At 42.2% G+C, this 23,084-nt stretch overlaps 1 protein-coding gene and 2 non-coding genes across 3 annotated transcripts in view; all 3 read right to left on the bottom strand.

The window, feature by feature from the left end:
- Positions 1 to 18,249, bottom strand: part of LOC143359913 (40S small subunit processome assembly factor 1) — a 180,998-nt gene extending 162,749 nt beyond the window's left edge. Inside the window, exon 1 of the mRNA XM_076798291.1 lies at positions 18,246 to 18,249. The gene's annotated coding sequence lies outside the window, so the exon portion shown is untranslated. The remainder of the gene's footprint in view (positions 1 to 18,245) is intronic.
- Positions 11,732 to 11,804, bottom strand: Trnav-aac (transfer RNA valine (anticodon AAC)). Its single transcript has one exon. It is a non-coding gene; the product is annotated as a tRNA-Val (tRNA).
- On the bottom strand, positions 12,660 to 12,732 carry Trnav-aac (transfer RNA valine (anticodon AAC)). The gene has a single exon. It is a non-coding gene; the product is annotated as a tRNA-Val (tRNA).
- Positions 18,250 to 23,084: the final 4,835 nt, after the last annotated feature.

Below are 23,084 nucleotides of genomic sequence, written 5' to 3'. Positions count from 1 at the left end.
GGGGATCGAGCCGTGAAGCGGCGAGTAGACGGCAACGATTCCGTATCGACGACACGAAGAATGCCGGCCACAGTTAGGTCGGTGGACGTTGAATTCCGCCGCAATTGGGGACAGCTGAATAAATTCCGCGACGATGCAGCCGGTCGCACGCCCACTCGAGTCGATGCGTCGAGTGGCTGATTATCTTTTAGTAGCCGATAACAGTATCGACATGAGAACGGGAATCTACCGGGTGACCCACGGCCACGTCGTGCCGGTGCCAATGGAAACGGGACGCATCGACGATTTGGCGAGCAATAGCAAGCGGCGCGGTGCGGCGCGGTGGCCGACGCGGTTCGGCTCCGCTCGGCGAGCGAAATAATGGCTCACGTGGCTCGGCTCGCTCCTCGTCAAGGTTTTACGAGCGCTCGAACCACCGTGGCCGACGCTCGTTGGCCTGAAAAGGTAAAACCGATGCTTACCGACTCGCTTCGATCGAATTTAATGCGTGTGTACCGACGTACACGGGACCCAGGCCTCGCCGGTTCAATTACGACCGGCTCCTCCATTTTTTTTTCTCCTTTTCGGACCCTGCCTTCGGTCACCTCTGCTTCATTCTCGCTCCTTCCGGACACCGATCAACGATCTGCGCGATCTTTAGATTTTTCGAGACGGTTGCTCGATTACCATTCCGAGAGCTTCCTCTCTCGCTTCTGCGTGACACTCCCTCGGTGTCTTAACCCTTCGCACTCGGCGCTATTTTCATTCTAAAACGAAATTTTTCATCCGTCTCGGAATATTTTCATTTTATTCATACGAAACTGATCCGATTTCCACGTATATTATTTAACCCTTAGCGCTCGAATGGTGACTCTGAAGCACCACCAGAAATTGTTGTGGCATTATTCCAAAGAAATTAGAAATAATATTACAAAATATTTGTTACATTACAATATTTGTATTTAATAGATTACTAAACATTCAAATACTATATGTAGAAATCGGATCGGTAAGACGGAAGAAAAATTTAATTTTACATTGAAAGTAGTGCCGAGTGCAAAGGGTTAAATGTGTAGTAATCTATTCAATAGAATTTTTGTAATTTCTTTGAAATAATGCCACAACAATTTCTAGTGACTCTTCAGAGTCACCACTCGAGTGCTAAGGGTTAATAATTTCCGTCGGCGGGAAACGATGGTCAGTAGTTATTAGACTGCGGATCTTTATGTAGAATAAAAAATGTTTGCGTCGATTGCAAGACGCAGGAGCGAAATAAAAATTTATTTCTTCTCTCAATTATTTTATTAAGTTGAGACCAATACGCCGACATCCTTAAATCTTTTTAATATGTCCACTACTTTAAATTGTGGTTACCCATTTTCGTCATAAATGCATAAAATCCGCGGTCTAGTAATTATTGTTACAAAATGACATGTCATAAGTGTTTAATTTGTCTTGTTCACGTCTTGCAATACCGTTTCGCCGCACGCGTGCACGGCCCCCACTTAACCGTTGCCTAACAGCGAAGAAAAACAAGCTGCATTTGATCATCAACGTCATAGATATAGTTTTTCCCCAATTTTTTTCCGAAGAACTATTTGCATTAGGATTGTGCACGCGTATTAGCTCGTATTTGGAGCACACAAGTTATTTTTTCTACATAAAAATAATCAAACTTACGCGAGTTACATATATGTTTTTTATAGAGCCCGTTCTGGCAGAACACGTGTTGACTGTTGCCGTGATTCCGGTCCTTCTGCTAATCGAAAACAGGAGAACGAAGAATTATATTAATCGTGTATGAATGTGTCTATGGTATAAACGAAAATAAATTCAAAATCCTGATTACTTACAAAATGGTGGCACTCAACTCAAACGCCGACTGGCTTGAGTGCTGCGGAACGCAGTTTCACCGCGCCCATTTTGACATAGTACTCCCATACTAAATATCCCCAGGCATCCTTCCCCTGCGATACATTTTGCAGAAAGAAGCGTTTAATTGTTTTACCAAAAAAAAAAAAAAAAATGCGCTGGCCCTACGAAAATTTCTTGCGGTACACACGGTTCTCGGAGCAGAAGGGTGAACATGCAGCTGGCAAGAAGTGAAGTAAAACAAAGCGGGGGCGGAAGGGGGGATGGCGAAGTCGAGGTTGCACGTGGGCCCCACCCGTGGCCAACATAATCGCTTGCGTAATAGCGATTACGCGATGTCCTTGCCCGAGAGACGCGGTCCCGCGCGGGCGTATCCGTCACGCGATTCGCGCTCGCCATTGCATCGAGAATTTTCAGCGGTTATCCTCCGCGAGCATAACCGCGCGGCTATCCGCGTCCTCCGCGTCCAGAGAGAAAAAAACCGGTTTCCGGCGGCGCGGCGGTTGCTCGAAAGTCGAAGCCGCGCCGTGAAAAATATCGGCGATTCGAGATACGACGACGTCCACGCATACCTCGAAGCCTCTCCTTTCTTCGTCTCCTCGTCCTCCTTCCCGTTGATCTTTACTTCGCGAACTTCGGGCTGACATTGTTATGCAAATGATTCGACAGGTCGGTCGGAATTTATTAATTGAACTAACCGGCAAGGAGCGTGCGCGAGCGAATTCTGACCTCTAGCGATTGCGACGTCGAGGAGACCAATTTCATTCAATTCAGAAGACCAGCGCCACGCATTTGCGATTTTATATTTCGCGTAAGGAAACACGGTGTATAATAAGAGTGAAAAATTTTGCAAATACAGTGAATTCTCAATATATGTCAAGAACACGGGTCTTGCCAGCGTCTTGTATCGTCCAGGAGCCGTGGATCGTAGTGGGGATAATTCCGCGGACGTTTATCATCCAGGCCTCGGCGACATATGTAGAGAAATCACTGTACTCAGGACTTCGAAGACTTCGAAGAGACGCAAATGGTAACGGAGCCGAACGAGGATGTATCGATTGATTTCGCAGATATAAACGGTAAATTTAATAAACATAAATGGCACAAAAGATTCCTAGTTCGTTCAGTCCATTAGCTTCGGCAGAATCGAAGCTCGGCACAATCAACTGAGTTATTCATAAAGATAATACTTCAACTTCGCATATCTCGGGTCGACTACACGCACGTGGACGATAAAACAATATCGAAAATGAATTCATGAATTGAATCGATAAGAGACCGTAAGAAAGATACCGATCATCTTCGAGTCTCTTTAATCGATTGGCGTCGTTACAATGCTTCGATAGCGAAACGAGCAACGAGGCTGTCGACGAAGATAACCGTACAGTTTCTTTCCCAATTAAAACGAGCAGACGGCCTTTCGGAAATTATCCTACATTCGTCTCCGTTCTGTTTTGCGCCATTTCCCGTGGTCCGCGGATGTGTCGTTCTACAAATAGCAACGGCACGAACTCGTTTTAATCGATTGATTGACAGTGTTTAATGCCCAAAAATGCAACGGCGGCCGATAACGTCGATTCTTAGCTTCCTCCTCAATTAAAAACCGCCATTTACGATTGTCTACTCGTTTTCCCATCGGTCGAAACCCGTTCCGAAACCAAGAATACCTCCGTTTCCAACATCCTTCGGCTAGCTAATTGTAAATTACTAATTAGCCGTGAATTATACACACGGTCCGCGGGCACTGATATAGCGCTTTATTAATAACTCTTTGTTCTTTTAATTCGTCCATCGATCGTTATCGAATCCGCGAATTCTGAAGACGGTGCGTTACAGTATGGATAATATTCTTAGTTGTAAACCTTTACATGATAAAATCGTAGTAAACCATTTCGCTGTTCCTTTGCAATGCGTTGCCGGCGAAATGGACTAAACTGAATATTTAACACGTTAACTGCCACGTCAGTCACATATGTCTGACAGTGATTTTTGACTGTATTAATGATTTTTTGATTTTTAGTCAGTTAAGACAGCATCCCCTATAAAACATTTTAAATTTCTAGTTGTGGTTTCATTAATTAAATTACTCCGATTTTGTAAGAATCTCTGAGGTCGATATTTCGCACTTAACGTGTTAAGTAATAGTCGCACAGGGGGTAAGGAATATTTACCGATAATCGCGTTAACATTCGAGGATCTTTTCGCCCGATCGCTCGATCCTGTAACATCGTCGATCACCCGCTTGGCGTTAATTCCGATCGCTTCATTGTGACACGTTGAAACAGATGTAGAAAACGAGTCGTCGAGATGAAGAGTGCTCAGAAATTTATGCAGGAATCTCGGCTGCATTCCGTCAACATGGCGGCCGTGGAACGCGGCGGAGCGAAGCTTCGCCTCTCGATACTTTCCGATTTACTATTCCACCGGTTTCATTTCTTACCGATAAAATACCCAGAACGTTCTCCGCGCTACAACCGGAAACATCAGGAACAACAAATAAGTAAATACAATCATCCAAGTAGGCATAAACCGGGCCCATTCTTGCCACTATAAATATACAGCCTGTGTGCGCGCGCGCGCGCGTGTGTGTGTGTGACTGGCACGGATGAATAAAACATGAAATCTTTCGATCCTTTCACTTTCCTGCACTATATTTCATTTTTATCGGTTTCCAAGGGCGTTTAGAAAATGTTCGTTAAATTTTAAGGACCTAATTTTCTATCTTTCTCGGCAAATTTATTAGTTAATCTGTGAACGATCTCTACCGGTTGTCTTTTATCGCGCGTTTGGCAGCGACGAAATTTGACCGGAGAAATTTCTTCTGGTTCAAGCAAGACACAGGACAATGTGGCATTGTCACGGGTTTAATTAAACTTAATTAACACTACACAGGTCTATTACTCAGCAATGCGAAGGCATCGGTTAGCTATTATGCTCCTAATAATTCATTTATTGCAAATTGAAGTCTGTTCAACACTTGCTCCTAATTTTTTCTTTTAGAAATATTGAAATTATTAATATGTTTTCACGAGAAAATTTTGTAATAAACTTCTCCATCGAAATAGATATTTAAACAAAACTGCTACCAAATCTACAGAAATGCAATTTCGTTGTTATTTTAAGGCAATGTATGCCAGTTGAATTTAGTAAACCTAGTGTGATAACTGTTTGGGGTGAGTAAATGATTCCTAATTGGTGAGTGGTTGGTGCATTTTGGTCTCCGGAGTGAAACTATGTTTTCAATTGAGTGATGAATTAGGTTCCCAATGATATGGGACAAGCGATATGTACACTAAATGTTTGTTTGTATAAGATCGTCCAGTCAATGGGCTCACCGACGGAGGTCTCGAAGTGGTATCCGATGACACCCAATCATTTTGGGTCGCGTGGCGTCGAGTGTCGCGAGCTATTGCAGCCGATCATGTTTACACCTCTCGTTCGGTCTGCTCGAGGCCGAACAAAGAGTGTCACGTGAAACTACTTGTGTGCAACTATTTTTCTGGAGCGTGCAATAGTAAATTCCAATTTAATAAGGAAAAACCAATCAGTCTGTAAAAGCGCGCGTACTTCTCAAACTAGATTAGAAAATTGACGAACAACTGCCTGAACGAACCTAAACAGTGCACATTCCGTCTGCAAAATTATCAAAAGCTTCCACTCCTGGAGGATCAACATGTTTTTCTCTTGAATTTTTCCTCCTGTGCGTCTACGGAAGATATTTCAGTAATTCCAGCGTCGCCAGCGCATTCTTGGCTTTGAAACATTTATCTTATCGATCGTTAATATACTTGATAAAAATTTCCGGCGGATCACAGTGGAAAAGAACGTCACGTCGACAGGCAAATGATCATTTCCATCCGGCAAACGTAATCCTGTTTGCTACATTTTTGCTCCGATGGGTCGCCACGACGGAAGAATGATTTTCTTGATACACACACGCTCGCGAATTTTCGCTGGTCCCTGTGCAGGGTGCATAGCGGGACGGGGCAGGACTCTGTCGACTTCAAAAGAAGGAATACATTATCCTCTGGCGACCGGCCAAGGAAATCGGTCTACGGCTGGCTGCCGTTCGCGCACCGGCATGCGAGCGTGCAACTATATCCGGTATCACGGGATCCAAAGTGCAATTCCCGTCTCGTTCATTTTCACCTGATCATTATCGATTTTTCGTTGTTCAATTGCCCTCGGCCCGCGTCGAGGTCCTTTTGCGAGCGCACGGTTGCCGTTACCGCGGCATTTATGTGTATTTAATCGTATATTGATCCGTAAACTATTATCAGCAGTATTACCGACGCACGCCACTTTTGCACCAACAGTTAACCCCTTGCACTGCCATTTATTTCGTGATTATAATTATTAGAAATTCTTCCTCGTTCGTTGAAACGAAACTTCATCGTTCTTCATTTCATAGAAAGAAAGATGGTTCACATTTATTGTGTGTCTATGTGTTTAACAAGATAGAATTTTATTTCGGTTTAACGGAAATTTAAATTTCCGAAAATTTGCAAGAAAGACGAGAATATGAAATTCGATTGAGTACGACCTTACCCGCCGCGATTCAAAAATACAAACGAAAATTACATTAACTGTACAATGATATTCATACTAACCAACTGGAACTACTTTTGCCGTAATTGTTATTGTTACCGTACTACGATCTTGTTTGTTCCCTAATGTTGTGATAAATCTCTCATGGTAGATTTTATGCATTTATGATAAAAATTGGTAGGTGTAATTTTAAGTAGCAAACATATTAGACAAATTCAAGCATACCACTATATTATTTTCAATCTGCTGAACACAATACGAAAGAAAATAAATTTCTATTTGACTTCAGTTCGTTGCAATCCAGGTAAAAAATTTGTATTTTGCATAAAGATCCGCAGTATACTTATGAGATTTCCTCAATAAAAAAAGATTATTTTCCGGAGTCCAACGAAGGGAAAGGGGTTGGTTTTTCGTGGTCCTGGCGCCCTAGTCCGAGGTCCTGGTACCAGGACGTTCTCGTTCGAGTCGACAGGAAACCGACGGACGAGCCTGCTGGGAGAGAGAGAGAGAGAGAGAGAGAGAGAGAGAGAGAGAGAGAAAGAGAGAGAGAGAGGCTAATCTTATCCGGTACGAGCGACTACCGGTTCGAACAGCCGCGCCTACCAGCACTTTTATTACCCGAGCTTCTCGGCTCGTCGACCGGCCGCAATATGGTGACCGGCCCTCACCGGCGCCAACAGGCATTGATTTCACGCGTGGGCCAGGACGTCGGGATATCGATCGCGCCCCTGCGCCGTTTCTCGCCTCCTTCGACGCTTTTTTGATCCTTCCACGGAACTCTCTTCTTCCCTCTCTCTCCCGGATACGCGCCTTTTCTTCTTATCTCTTTCAACCCTTTCGCGAATATTTCCTAAAAATGTAAAAACTCTGCGCTGTAGCTAGACCTTCATTTAACACGTTAACTGCCAAAAATCAATCCCAGAGATTCTCACAAAATCTGTGTAATTTAATCAATGAAACCGAAACTGGAAATTTAAAATATATTATGGGGGGTGCTATCTTAACCCTTCTGAATTCTAAAGATCCTAGTAAAGTTCGGTTTATCCGGATATGGTCACAATAAAAATGCATTTCTAAACCTAGTCAAAAATCACTGTCAGTCATATGCGACTGACGCGGCAGTTAACCCATTTGCATCATAAGGAAATATGAAAAGAAGGCCTTTGTCGAAAGCCTTTACAAAAGAACTTCATATTTCAGCATTATAAGAAAAAATAAATTGAGCGTGTATATACGCTCCGGTGTTAATGATCAGGAAAATTGAGCGTATATATACGCTAATGATGCAAATGGGTTGAAAACCTTAATGCACTGCCGGCCCTAGAGCTTGAGAAGCCCCGGGGCAAGTCTGGACAAAAAGACAATGCATGCCTAGATCTAGTATAATAAAGAAAGTCGAAACTTGGATGCCTCAACTGTTACCATTTATTTTGTATCAATAGCGGAGGTAACTAGCAATACTTAGTATTTCATTGTAACGCTGTCACTTTGTACTAATAATTCTTTCTCTCCTCATTCTGCCGCGTTCCCTCATCGCATCGATTGAGCCAATCGAACGAACGTTCCGAGATCTCCTTGGAAAGCGTACGAAAGCAGGTCCTCCCGTTTCTTTATCGTGTCCTCGGTCTCTCGCGGCGCAAGAAACGGAAACAGTTGATCGGACTCCGTAAACTGGTGTTTTATCGTGCCCGGGGCCGGCGCGCCTTGCGTTCTATCGGCGTCCACAAATCGTCGTCCACGGATTGATAAAAACAGGGCCATTCGGCCTGGTTTATTAAGATCGCGGGCTCCGATATTTACGGGGTGGCTTGACTGCCGCGTCGCGTCGCGTCGCGTCGCGTCGCGTCGCGCCAGGAACGATCGGAGGCGTGATCGAGCCTCGAAGAGCGCGTAACTCTTTGATAAGGAGGGAACGGTTCCGCGACGCGACGCTACGCGACGAGGAAATCGATAAGCGAGAGGGACCCGGTGCACACTTCGGTTCTGCCCATGCATTACGTTCTCTGGATTCGTGTAACTCGTCGAGAGAGGAGAGACTGTGTGTTTCCTTTCTACCGGATCGTCGACGTTTCCCTCATAAATGCCGCTGCCTCGTACGCTTCTCCGAACTTTTTCTCGATAATCGAACCTGTTCCTCGTCTCCTGAAACGAGAAATCACCGGGAGCTCATCTGTCTTTGTGACCAGAGAGAGAGAGAGAGAGAGAGAGAGAGAGAGAGAGCACGGGCTTTGATGGATTTTCTAGAAACGAACGAGTTCCATTATCCTGCTAAAAACTGTTTATTTAATCCTCGTACGACCCTCAGAAATTCCTACGTGAAAAACCCTTCCGCCATTTTTACCCATTTCTGTCCTCCGATTTCATTTGACACAAATTTACAACATAGTCACAGAGAAATCAAGGATTTCACAGTATCTAGAAAGTGGATGATTATTGCATTATGTACATTGCATGTTTACGAATGCCATTAAACACGCAATAAAATAAAATCGTTTATCATTCCACAAACCGCTGTTTAAATCAGTGATTTCCTGCTAGAAACTGTTCATTTAATCCTCGTACGGTCCTCAGAAATTGCTACGTGAAAAACCCTTCCGCCATTTTTACCGATTTTTGTCCTCCGATTTCATTTGAAATTTACAACATAGTCACAGAGAAATCAAGGATTTCACAGCATCTAGAAAGTGGATGATTATTCCATTATGTACATTGCATATTTACGAATGCCATTAAACACGTAATAAAATAAAATCGTTTCTCATTCCACAAATTGCTGTTTGAATTAGTGAATTTCTATAAAAATGAAATGAAATGTCGATGAAAGAGTTCATCTGAATTGAATCAGCTGAACGAAGGGAACGATATTTGTTTGCAATGCACGTCCAGCAGCGACGAACCACAATAATGATCGAAGAGAGAGAGAGAGAGAGAGAGAGAGAGAGAGAGAGGGGGAGGGAGGGAGAGAAAGAGAGAGTTTATTCGGTACAACAAAATAGATATTTAATATCGAACGTACGCCTGACGAGCACGGGTTTTTCCCTTCAATAATTCATGGATTCTAGCTGATGCAACTTTAATGCGCAGCAGCATGTAATGAAACGAAAATACCAATGATGGTTCCATAAATTTCTTGTACTGTTCTCGAACCGACGATATCTTGGACGATAACATATAAATCCTTTATTCGTTACTGAATTAAGTAGACACTGACATTATGTAAATTTACACGAATATTCTGTTGATTTCTTTCAGGTGAGTTGCACAATTGGATTACGGGCTTGACGGTGAACTCGTGTCTAATATTAATTTATAAATACTCGGCTGTGAAGCATAAACGTTCAAACTCTATTAACTGTCCAGTACACGGGTCAGAAGCATTTATTTTCACATAATGCGATTGTTGTTATATTCCATAGAACTGCTGGAAGTGACGTAAAAATTTGACTTCCAAAATAATTTGTGGGGAACTAAAACTGTATAATTGAAAGAACAAAAAGATACTGTGTGTTACACGAGTGGTAGAAATATTAAAATAAATTAAAATTCTAATGACATTTCTTTAGGGTCGAACGCGAAACATTTGGTGGCACCTAATGCACGCAATGCACAAGAGTTGTTATTAAGAAAAGTAATCGCGTGGATAATTAAGGAGAAGCTTAAGGAATAATAATACATTAACCAACAAAAATCCACAGAAAATTAAAATTAAAATCCACAGAATAAAAGTAACGCAGCCATTTTGATGAAAACTGCAGAGTCGAAGCTTATCACGGTGATTCCTTCTGGAACTCTATTAGGGTAAGGGACCCCAGTACTGAGCCTATATTAATTACACTTATTTTTAAATCATAATGAATATTGAAAAAGAGATATATATATAGAAAAAATGTAATATCTCTTTTTTAATATTCATTATGCTTTAAAAAGAAGTATAATTAATATACGCACAGTAATTGGTAGTAATTGAGTTCCTTACCCTATACTGTACAAATCCTAATGAATTTCCTTTTAAGCTAGTTGGCTATGAGAAAAATTAAATTTTAGAAATAGGTGAAGAATTGTGTCATGCACGTATGAATAAAAGCACATACGAAAGCAAGTTTTACGACAAGCTAATAGAATGCTGGCAAGTGGAAGATCGTGACGATCGGTTGTCGGAGAAGATTGGAATTTCGTGTTGCAATATTTTCCGTTGGCTCGATACTTTCCGAAATTCAGCTGCTTTAGTCATAGTTAATCATTGCACGGCCCGTATCTCCAGCATAAGCGAAAGAGGTCTCGAAATAACGTGTGATGACCTCGATATGCCAGAGCCGGCGATGCCGGTGATTCGCTGGTTGGCTCGCGGCCCGATTTCTCTTCCGATATCTTTCCGCTGCACCCTCGAAAACCACCCCCTGTTGTTCGCTGCGATTGCACGCTCGCCCGAAAACGAAGCTCCCGTAAATGCTGCCCCGTATTCTGCGCGGCATTGGCTCGCGATAATAAAGAAGTGTCTCGTTTCGAGCTCCCCGAGTCATTCACGTCCCGTGCCTATTGAACGATCCTTTTTTTTTATTTCCTCTTTCGCTGCGCTCTCATTTTATTTTCTCCAAGATACCGGAGCTCCGCCGCTGAGAGATTACACTAATTTCTCAGGCAAGTCGACGCTTTGTCGGCGCGCACTTCCGTTCCAGCAGACGAATTAATACGCAAAGTGACACGCTTAGAATCTTCTGTAGAAATCACAGAATTGCTCAGATTTGCTATAACCTTCGACGCAGTATGACTGTGACACGTTCAGAATTTGCAATAAAAATGGCAGAAGTGTCTTCGTCAAAATTCTGTAGATTCGAATACAGGAATTAATTTAATGATTTCTCATTGAAACTAATAAAATAAGCAATTTGAAATGGGTGCTTCTGAAGCCTCTGTTAGATCTAGTATTGAAATAAATTATATTTTACTATCTTGAACGTTGGTTGTGAAATATAATAAAAAAATTACGCTAATGTTTAGTGGAAAATGAAATCAAAAGGTCGAGTCTCGCGAATGGAACTGGGGAGGTGTATTTTGTGTAAATGTTTATTCGGAACATTTTAGCGTTCCTAATTAAAAATAGCGAACGTGATGGAGTTTGCTTCTTCCGAAAAATATAGTATAAAACGTAGACAATTTTACGTATAATGATTCAGAATTAGAGATTCTAGAAGCGAGTCGCGTCTCTTCTCTCGTCGGTATATTTTGTAGAAAATGTTTAATTCCCTTTTTCGTGTAAATACAATGGAAGCGAGACGTTAATAGTAAAACGACAGAATATTTTTAGTAAAAAAAAGTGGATGTAAAAAAAGAATGTTTCCGCCCGGGATCGAACCGGGGACCTTCCGCGTGTTAGGCGGATGTGATAACCACTACACCACGGAAACATTGTGTTGAACAGTGTTCTTAATTTGGTAATTCTTCGATAATTAATATATCATTGCACTCCATTGTTATGTAAAAAATTATATACATTGTGGCATGATAGGACACCATAAAATATTCTATAGTTTTGTTTTAGTACTCGTTCTGAGCTACATTATGCTCTCCATAACATTTTTGTTCCAATTTATGACTCTTTTGTATGACGAGTACTTCTTGAATTAACTGCATTACATATTAATAACTCTGATTTAATTACACGTGATTTACATTATCATTCCTTCGGCTTGTTTATTAATATTGGAAGCGCACCGTAAATGGGACAAGGGGAGAATTAGAAATAACGTCCGACATAATGAGATGATTCAATATAATTCAACAGTCCATGTTCCCTTTTTATTAACAATCCGAATCATCATTATATCCAACTACACAGTCATATTAGCGTGATTAATTAATTCAGATTTCTCGTGCTCGCGTATTTACTTCGCTAATTAATACCTGTGTCAGAATAAATGGGTACTGTATCTATTCAACAAATTGTCGAATTAAACAAAAGATCTTTCGGATTATGCATCGAATTGGTCATTTGAAAAGAGTACACATGGAAAGTATTTACAATGACACCAAGAAATTTTAAGATTGTCAAATGTAAAACAAAGCTTAACAATTTTCTAAAACTACTTTCTAGGTACTCCATTACTTAAAATATTCATTGCAATGCGTGTGATACAATTATGTGCAGCGAATTGATTTCATATAACGAGGCTAAAGCTGTGCGAAAAATTTATTAAACTGCTGCGACGATATATAATTTTTTACGGGGACAAAAGAAAAGTTTGACAAGGGGAAAAAAATCATGTTTCCGCCCGGGATCGAACCGGGGACCTTCCGCGTGTTAGGCGGATGTGATAACCACTACACCACGGAAACATTGTGATTGCCGATCATTGTGGCCGGTTCGGGTCCCGCGACTGCGCCCGCCGTGTTCTCATGAATAAATTCTATTTAATCGATTATTCATATTATTCGGAGAAACAATTTGAATAACTCGAGCAAGCAAACTGAACATTGGTTTCTATTTAATTGAAGTTTATATTACGGGATCACCGATAGTACTCGTACACTCTTAGCTTCGCACATTTTCGATCTCACATTTAACGTAATTTTAACGCAGATGTTAAATTTTGCGAATTTATTCACAGAAAATAATTAAATCTGATATTCCAGTTAAAAAGATTAATTCGAATATTCCGGAGGAAGTGATTGAAAATTTGGTAGAAAGTATGGTTATCATTTATGACAAAAATGAGTATCTGAATTTCAAAATAATAAACAAGTTAGAAGAATTCAAAGATATCGATGTGTTATTTTCAGTATAATTAAAGCTTTCGAAGAGATAGCAATTTTCTTATATGGCTCCTGTTTCTCGCAATCGATGCAGAAAACTGTTATTTTGCATTAAAGATCCGCAGTCTAGTTATCATAATTGAATTACCGTGAATAGGTTTCTTTATCTTTCTTTTTCCTGACTAGCACGCGATGAAATTCGTTCCAAGATCTCCAAGTTGCCAATATAACAAATAATCGTGTGCGGTTTAATTCCTTTGAACTTCTCCTGCAGATATTATAAATAGACTTTATATGAACAAGTTGGCTTACACGGAAATAGATGGTCTATATTTAAAAATATAGCAACAAGGAGGCCAAGAACGGCTCAGGAATCACAAGCAAAGAGGAGAAACCCTCCAACACCACCCCTTAATCTATGCGCTCGCACGTGACTAACAGCCTATAAATTTATCAAATATTTACAAACTTACATCAACCAACTTGACGCAACTTTATGCAAGAAACAATAATGTACTCTATGATATAATACATTTTATTTTGCATAAAGAAACAAAGTCTACTCGTTACTAACTTCTTGCAATCATTTCTCTTACAGTTTCGGTAGCTAGAGCTCCTTTCCATAAACAATCACTAAAATGATTAAAGAAAGAAGGATACTTATATTTGGCTCCGGTCTCTTGCAATTGATACAGACAATTTTTATTTTCCATACAGATCTGCAGTGACCTAGCGATAGCTTAAGTATCTAAGGTTAAACTAAAACAATGTTTTGAGCTCGTTATTCTTTCAGTATTTATATTCTTTCAGTGTTATCAGTAGACGGCGGTTCTTTACTTAAATTAAAAATTGTGTGCACTCAATGCAAGGAGTGATTCAGGAATGTCTTTTTTCCCTTAACACGTTAACTGCCATATACAATTTCCAGAGGTTCTTACAAAATCAAAGTAGTGTAATTAATGAACTCTCTTCTTCCCCCCCCCCCTCTCTCTCATAGGTACGTGTGTTTTCTTCCAACCCTCTCGCTCTCATTTCATAAAAATGTAAAAACTGTTCGCTGTAGCTAGACCTTTATTTAACACGTTAATTGCCATATATAATTCCCAGAGGTTCTTACAAAATCAGAGTGATTTAACTAATGAAAGCGAAACTAGAAATTTGTATTATAGGGGATGCTGTTTTAACCCTTTTGACTTCTAAATATCTGAATAAAATTCGGCTTTTCTGGATATGTCACGATAAAAATGAATGTCTAAACCTAGTCGAAAATCACTGTCGGTCATATGTGACTGACGTGGCAGTTAAAGTGTTAATAATTTGAGCAGGTCGCACTGTACGGACACTTTTCAATTTTTTAAATCTTTCTTTCGAATCGCGGCTGTCTGCTTTTGTCGTAAGTGCATCAAATCCACAAGTCCAGTTATCTATGCGATTTTTCTGGTCCGTCCACGGAGAACAAAGCAAAAATGAGAGGGGGTGGGGGAAAGAGGAGAAGAGAGAAAGAATTCGGCTGTGAGCGGTCGGTCGAAATCCATCGCGGGCCGGAGTCGAAAGTAAAAAGGAAGCCGGCCGAGCGATTAATTAAATCCGCTCCGACGCGAGGAAGTCGCGTGTCATTCGACGCACAGCAGCATCGTAAATCGAAGATCCACCCGCCGGCCGACCAATCAGCGCCGGGCACGAAATCGCCGGGCACACGTTCGCGTGGACCAGCAGCCTCGTCCTGCTCCTCTGATCCTTTCACGAGCCTTCTATTGTCCTTGGTGCTCCTCGACTCCCACGCCTTCGTCCCGAAAACCAAGGGTATCCTGCCCATCCCCGGCCTCCCGCCCCTCGTCCTTTCCATCCCCACCCTCGGCGAAGGATCCTTCTCCAGGCGCGAGGATCCTTCCGAGGGAAATATTCCTGGCTCGTGGTCTCCTGGTAAATATTGGCTCGTGCTCGACCGAGCCGAAACGGGCACCCGCCTCTGGCACAGATTCGTTTCGATCATCGTTAATCGTCGCGCATTTCTCGCGAGTGTCGCTTCCCATATCTCTATGCAGTCCTTTTAAACAATTTTTATAATACAGCGCAGATTTCAACACGTGAATACGTGACAGAAATTTACACAGCCGTCTCAAGATCAAGCCACCCGGTAAATCCTGAAGGAAACCAAAATCTGCAAACATAAATACTGTCCAGGAGGCGGATATGACGTAATATCTGCAAACATGAAAATAGAGAACTGTTGGGAATTGATAAAAAATTGTGCAAAGTGATACATCATTTTCACATAGGGTCTCAGTATTAAAGTAAAAGCGTATTTGTGTTTTAAACGTATTTTCATTATGGTATTCACAGATAAAGGTGACTTCAGATCTACCTGTAGCCTTGAAATGCGTCCTGTCACCTACATGTTAAAAAATAAAATTGTTAGAACCCTTTTAAAAGTAGCCTTGAGTTCACATTGAAACGATCGAATTATTTTTCACGGTAAATACAATTTTATTCTCTCGCGCTTATTAGTACACTCGGATATTATAGGAATAGTAGACACTGGGCGACGAAGGTTTGAATAATGTATACCCGATTTGTATGTATAGATGCCGCTTGGTAATATCCGTGCATCGCTTTGTTTGCATATAAAAATGATTTTTCTTTGCGGCATATCATTATTCGGCTTTGCGCACTACTGAAAAGGTGTATTGTATTACCGGCACGTAGTCCTCTGCACATTGTTCATTGCGATATCATTCATAAGATGATGTCATGTTGGGGTGTTACGTCACCAAATAATAGCCTCTGAATTCTTAATGGTAAAAGTGGTGTAATGACAGTGTGCTTCATACTCGAGCTGGGCAAGAAATATTTCCGGAACAGAGCTGTGATAGTTTACTGGATTATGAATTTTGCATTCACATTTCTGTGAAAACAATTTCTGAAACGCGAACTCCACTGAAAACTACAATTTTGACTTTATACGTTCGTCTTTATCTCATTTCGTAAATTACTCTTACTTGTTTAAAAAGTAACTCTGTAAATGAAGCACAGTTGGTCGAATCAAATCGTAAAACAAGAACAGCCGAGGACCGCGAGAAAATCGTTTTCTGCGACCATTTTTCCAGAAGAATCTGCCATTCGAGAAAATGCAGAGTGACAGAACGAAAAATAGAACGAAGAGAAAGAGGAGAGAGAGAGGGGCGGGGCGAAAAGCAATCGGAAACAATGACGTTTATTCCGGTTCTGGGTCGGCCCCGATTTTTTTAAAAAAGCGAGAGGTCAAGAAGATGTTCGAAATTGATGCGGCACCGGCAGTTTGTCCCGAACAAACAGTGGACCACTTTATCGGTGCTCCCCCGACGGTTTTAAAGGTAGAGTAATTGGGGACCGGTTCTGCTTTTCTGTTTGTTGCTCGGAAACTTTTTATTTATGAAGCAAATCCACCCCGTCGGAGTCTCGAGAAGCCAAGTGGAAGGCTGGGAGAGAGAGAGAGAGGAAGGTCGAGGACACGATGGATTTTCGAGTGGGAGGAGAGAATTATCCCGCGGAAGGATGCACGCCGCCTCGAGGATCGATATTGCTCGACGACGCGAAAAATTATTAATACCCCGCTCGTCCGTCGATTCGAGCCTCGATTTTCTGCCTAGATTCTGCGGAACTGCTCCCTGGGAACTCGCCTTTGTGCCCCCGCGACGTCCTGTAATTGTTAATTAACGATTTTTTACTCTGGCGACGCGACGGTGCGTTGCCGATACGTCAAACATCAAACGAAAGTTCTTTCCGAGCTCGACAGTACTCGATCATTTGCACGATCCACAATTAAAAACACGGAAACAGACGCGACACATCAGAGTCTATTATTTCATGAAATATTATTAAATGTTACAACCTTTATTCGTATCTCGATTGCGAACAAATTCAGATTCATGAATCAGAAACATACAGTGAAACAAAAAATTCGACAACGCTCGAATTAATTAAATTCTTGACAAGCAACAGTTCCTTGCGAAAGTTTACGACGCCGCGCCGCCGTGTGCATTGTGTTCTTTTCATGGCGAAACAGCCTATAAAGATGAAACTCACATAAGCCGGACATGCGTCGGAATGCATCGATAGTTATTAGTTTCACGTTCGAGTTGATTTTAAATTTAAATGAATTCCATATTCAGCAAACCGTCGCGGCACTAACGATTCGAAACTCGTCGCTGCGCAATCGGGAGAAAAATCACTAATGTTCGTGCCATCCGAAGACAGACTAGAAACTGACTGATATATTTGGATAGGTCGCTCGTTAGCGCCACGGGCCCACGGCTAACAAACGTGGATCCAACTGATTAGCGCTCGAGCTGGTTGGCTTTCATTTCCGAGAACGGAGATTTACTTTTCTTTCCTGTGAATCTGAATGTTCTCCCGGTTTCTGGACAATATGTAGACGAGGAAGCTTAAGGGACTGGCCTGGACATCACGAAACGGTGAAAGCAAACGACTATTACAGTGAAAAAAAATATTACAGTGAATTCTCGATATATGTCGTCAACACGGGTCTTGCCAGCGTCGTGTATCGCCCAGGAGCCGTGGCTGCTCACGGAGTATACCCCGACGGAAGTGGGGATAATTCCGCGACGTTTATCGTCCAGGCCTTGACGACATACACAGAGAAATCACTGTAGATACCTCGGCCAGCTTTCTGCAAATAGAAGTAAGATTTGTGGCCCCTCGTACCCTGCGGTAGTGGGGATAATTTCGCGACGTTTATCGTCCAGGCCTTGGCGACATATATAGGGAAATCACTGTAGTGAAGTGAACTGTACGATGTTATAATACACAAATTATTTATACTGCAGTTGTTGCGCGCGAAGCTCCGGCAGCGAATGGGCAATTGCCACACCGGTTTTCTCCCATAAGAGCGCGTCTTGTCCACCGCGACGCGGCGTCCCAGCAGGCCTTCCGGTATCTACATAAAGCTATGTCGACACGGAAGCGACATCGAGCAACTTTTTGTCCCCTCTTGTTGCTTTCTACTTTTTTTTACCGAATAATAAAATTCTAGTCGGACGAAGCTACATCGGGCTTGTGACTACAGTAACACCTCCTTTATCCGAACCGATTAATACTAACTCTCATATAGACGAACTCTTAACCGAGCCCCTATTATCCGAACGGTCCTGCATCTCGACGTGTTCGGATAAGAAATAAAGATCTGCTCATAGTTTAGCAGTTACTTAGAACGAGGGATATTGACTGCGGATTTAATGCATTTGTGACAAAAATGAATAGGTGACATAGAAAAATCATCAGAAATATTTAACAATATTATTCTATTATTCTCGAGTCATTGGAAATATTTCAAGAGGACGCACATTGCCATTTCGTTTCTGTTCTTTGGAATTAAGTTAATTTTTATTTTGCACAAAGATCTGCTGTCCAGTTAAAACATTGGTGGTCCATTTGAGAGTGACTTGGTAGTAGAGAGAGAGCCCTCCAGGGAGTCAGAGTCGTGGTTGGTTAGTACACGGTCGTCGTTCCCGTAGATCCTCGTCAGTCAACCCCCTACGACTGCCACTCACCCCTGTTGCGTTTTGTGTCATTGGGCTTTACGGGGGTTTCACGGCGGCCGAGGGGGAAGGGGTGGTCCGACAATCCGCTGGGGTGTTTATCGACTGAATCGTTTGGCGCCGGCGCTTGTATTCCACCCTCGCGTTCTCTTTTCATTTTCCCGCTCCCCGTTCGTGTCCGCTGCGTGTTCAACCCTTGCGACACCGATGATCCTACAGAAGGTAATACGCGGACCAATTGTCCTCCATACCCTCGCCTGTGTAAACATTTCGGACATGCTGTCCACTAGCAATGCTATTCAATTAATTTTCAAATCGTCCAACTTCAAAACAACCTGCATACCTGTAGACATCTCGCCGTTAATAACGAACTAACTGTGGTTAGCAACGTGGCCTGGCGTGATAAACAAAATTGCGTCCAGTCGTCCAGTGCATTTTTTTAGTACAATAATTATTATAATTTTGAGGATATCAAGGTTAGTTTTAAATTTGGATGTTATGTCCTGCTTTTTAACAGCGCTCGTCCGCAACGCTATCTCCCAGGTACGGCGCGATCGTCCGCAACTGTATCTTCCAGGTACGGCGAGATCGTCCGCGGAGGGAATAAAAGCCACTATAGTGGTTCGTACCGTTCAAACTGACGCTTTCCACGGAAGCCACTATAGTGGCGGACCAAGTTCTTAAAACCAAGTTCTGATTTTATACATTTATTAAAAAGAAAATTAGTAGCTGGAACAGTAGGAAAACTAAAAGACCTGAACAGTTCCAATATATTATTCTCGATCTAGTGAAACAGTTAAAGGAAGAAAGATATCCCTAACCGACTCCTTTTTTTAATCCTCTTTCTTTAATCTTTATTTTCCACAGAGATCCGCAGTCCAGCGATGAATAATTTGTCAGAACGAATTCCAGTGTTTTTGGGTGAGATTTTTGGAAGGTTCGGGGCGCGTGGGCGGGTCACAAATATTCGAGGTAGTAGTATGGGATGCAGATCTACGATCGCATCGTCGTCCGTCGATTGCCGCGAGCCGTCGCCTCGAATTTGTCAAGCAGAAACGGCGGGGAAGGCCGCGGAAGGCTTTTGTTCCCGCGGCCGTCCTTTCTGCTCCGCCTTGGATCGTTTCCAGAAGTGATTTGCATCTAACGAAGCCACTTTGTTCTTGCGCGACGTAGCCTTTCCACGGGACACAGCAGTCGACGGCGAGCAGCCACGTAAATATTGAAAGCTCCGAAGGACGCCGCGCGGAGAGGGCGGCGGAACAAGAGGAAAGAGGAACGGGACGGACTGCGAAACACGACAGCGTCGTAGCGCGTGCCAAGAAGCTTGACGAGGCCCGGCGAGTAATTAGGATATCACGCACGGTCCACTCCGAAAGTGTTTTTCTAACTCGCTCGCGTTCATAACCCGGGAAATAAATCGATCGGAAAATAGTTGAACAACATGCATCTAACAAAAGGTCAACTCAAAGTCCCAAATACCTGCACGAAACGTAAGCTGTGTCCACACTGGAGCAACAACCAGCAGCTTTTAGTTGGTGTTGCTTCGCTGTGGACGTAGCTTTAGTGTCTAACTCCCTGTCCAATGAAATTGAGGCTGCCGAAGGAATTGAAGTTTTTCGAGTCCCCTGCAGCTTGTTTTAACCCTTTATGGGCCCGTGTAACTTTCAGGTCACATGCTAGTATATCGACATTTTTTTTCACAAGACGACGTATACGTCTTAATTATGTAATGTCTCCGAGATCATCAATAAGAATATTGAGGACGGTTCGCAGCGCCATCAACTTGAAATATCAAAGTGAATGCAATTTGTCCGCGGATAGATACCAACGGGACAAAATTCGGCTGATTAATAGAACTTTATGAACAGAAGGGTTGCAAGAGATTCCCTGCGTTCGTCCCCCGTCGTTCTAGCGATCCACGGTGGTCGATCGATGATCTTTCCATCGACTGCTTCGCCTTTTCAACCGACTATTTTCTCCCTTTTTGCCCGGGAAATGCCTCGGCACTCGACGGTGCACGGTTTTAATGAGTCTCTCGCAAGCGGCCGGGGACAGTGCCGTAACTTCCGCTGATCGTGTCCCCCTTTGATTTAGACAAACGACGCAGTGGTCCCTTATTCTTTGAACGTTAACGTCTTCCACGAACGCATCCGCATCGACGCACTGCGTTTCTGCTGTTTCTATTGTCTCCCATGTTTCTGTCGTCACTGGAACTGCTTTTCATTTTCAGTTCGCAGGGCACTGTTCCCAAACGAAAGACTTTCCACGGACGAATCGCACGTTTCACATCTAAAATTGAGATGCACCGACGCCGACGCGCTCTTCGGATCGTCGACTGAGAGCATCGCTGGGGAAGAATCGACTTGCAGCGATCGTTTTCTTTTTTCTTTTTTTTTTTTTTTTTTTTGGAGCATTCATCGCAGACCGAGCGAGTTGGCTGCTCGTTAGCAGCTCGTTAGGCTTGCTCCTGCGGGAAAATCCTTAATTACGATGATCGAGGCGGAAGAACGATCGCTGACTCTTCCGGCTTCTCGATCGTAGGACCTCGATAACGAAACTGACGGAGTTGCCACGGAGATTGGCGAATTTCGCTCCGAATTCATTTCCACCGTGTGATTTTCAATCTAATAACTAGACTGCGGGGCCTCGCGCGGAATCAAATTTTCCGCGTCGATTTCGGGGAGCATAAGTTAGTCGACCATGTATTTCTTCTTTCAACACTAGAACTACCGAGCCCTAAACGTGACTTAGACCTATCCCATTATAATAACAGCAAAAGATTGAATTTTCTCAGATTTCATACGATTTTTATGGTAACTTGTACTTTAGAGAAGAGATATATCAAAAAAATTCTCGTGAAAACGTTTTCATAGTTTCAGTAATCGTGAAAGAAGAAATCATCCACCAGTCATTTTGACTGTTTCGGTAATTCTAGTGTTAATAATTTTAGTAAAAAATAATTGCGTTCAGGAATTCTTCGTAATGTCTTCACAGTTTCGTACCACGTGCATTCATATTTGTATTAAGCGTATACAATCCGCAGTCTGTTAACTTTAATCAGAGGCGCACGGACTTTAAAAAATTCCAATACGAATCAAACAATTTTAATAAGACCATCAGAGCGTTGGAAATATTTAGACAGCGGATTTGTTGCATTCATGGCAAAAGTGAGCAGATGAAACACGGAATAGTAAAAACATTACAGCAATTTCAAGCTTCCGTACGGATATTTGCACAGCTGTTTGTTGCAACTGAGGTAAAACTGTTTATTTTGCATAAAAATCCGCAGTCTAGTAATGTAGAAACTCTTCTTTAATTATAAGACTTATTGTTCGCATCACGTGCTATTCTTATACACTCCCAAAATGAAAAGTGAATCTTTCCTACCGTGTTCTATAAAAATAGTTCAAAATTTACTATTCAATAGTTCGAAATTTTGAGTTGAAGATCAACACTATTATACCAATTAATAATTGACTCTAACTAATCTCACTAATTTCTACCGTGACAGTACAGTCAAACCTGTTTTTCTGTGCGGTCCTTTTCTTTGCGATTTTTTTTTTAGGCGATATATGATTGCCAACGGTGTTGGCATTATAACACCGTTGTAATGTTTTCTATCAGTGTACATATGTCGCAAAAACTTATCACTGACTTCATGGTAACAAAAAATAAATCAACTCTAATATCTTCAAGTGACGAAAGCCATTTTGAACCAGTTCGTCACGAAAAGATTCGCGTTTTGGACCACGACGAGTAGTATTGAATTATGTGCATTTTGAAAATTTCTCCATGTTTAAAACGAGAAATTAATTTTTTTTTTTAATGTTTCCATGTGTAATTCAATAATTTTTCTCGCTTTTTCTCACTTTCTCGCTGTTTTGTAAATCTTTGACATATTTTCTAAGTGAGACTTTTTTTCGTGCGGTCCCTCTCCACCGCATAAAAAATTTTCTTTAATATGTTTTTATAGCTATTTACGAAGTTTCTGAATATTTTTTTTGTGCGGTCCCTATCTACCGCACAAAAACAGGTTTGACTGTATTTGCTTGGTCAGAACGGAGATTGGCAAACAAGTGCAAACACTCGTTTTGATTTCTTGAAAATGATCAAGAACGTTGGAAAACGCGGTTGATGGACCTCACGGAGGTGACTTTTGATCCGAGCATGTGCTCGCGGCATTTGTTATCGTCCATTACGTGTCACTTATTAATCGTCATGAGCTCAAAGGTCACGGGACTGCGGACGTGTTAACAATTTCTATTCGTTTGACGCACGGCTGGATTAGGAAGCGTGGAAGAAGTGGAGAGCGAAGACAGTCCGGGCAAAGGTGAAGTGGGAACGGACGGTGATTCCAGGTGGAGCTAGCTGGAGGTAATTCTGCACGTATGCCGGCGT

The sequence above is a fragment of the Halictus rubicundus genome, chromosome 12 (assembly GCF_050948215.1).
Source record: "Halictus rubicundus isolate RS-2024b chromosome 12, iyHalRubi1_principal, whole genome shotgun sequence".
Classification (NCBI taxonomy): Eukaryota; Metazoa; Arthropoda; class Insecta; order Hymenoptera; family Halictidae; genus Halictus; species Halictus rubicundus.
Note: the sequence above shows the minus strand (reverse complement) of the source record. Positions and strands in the feature narration are given on the sequence as shown.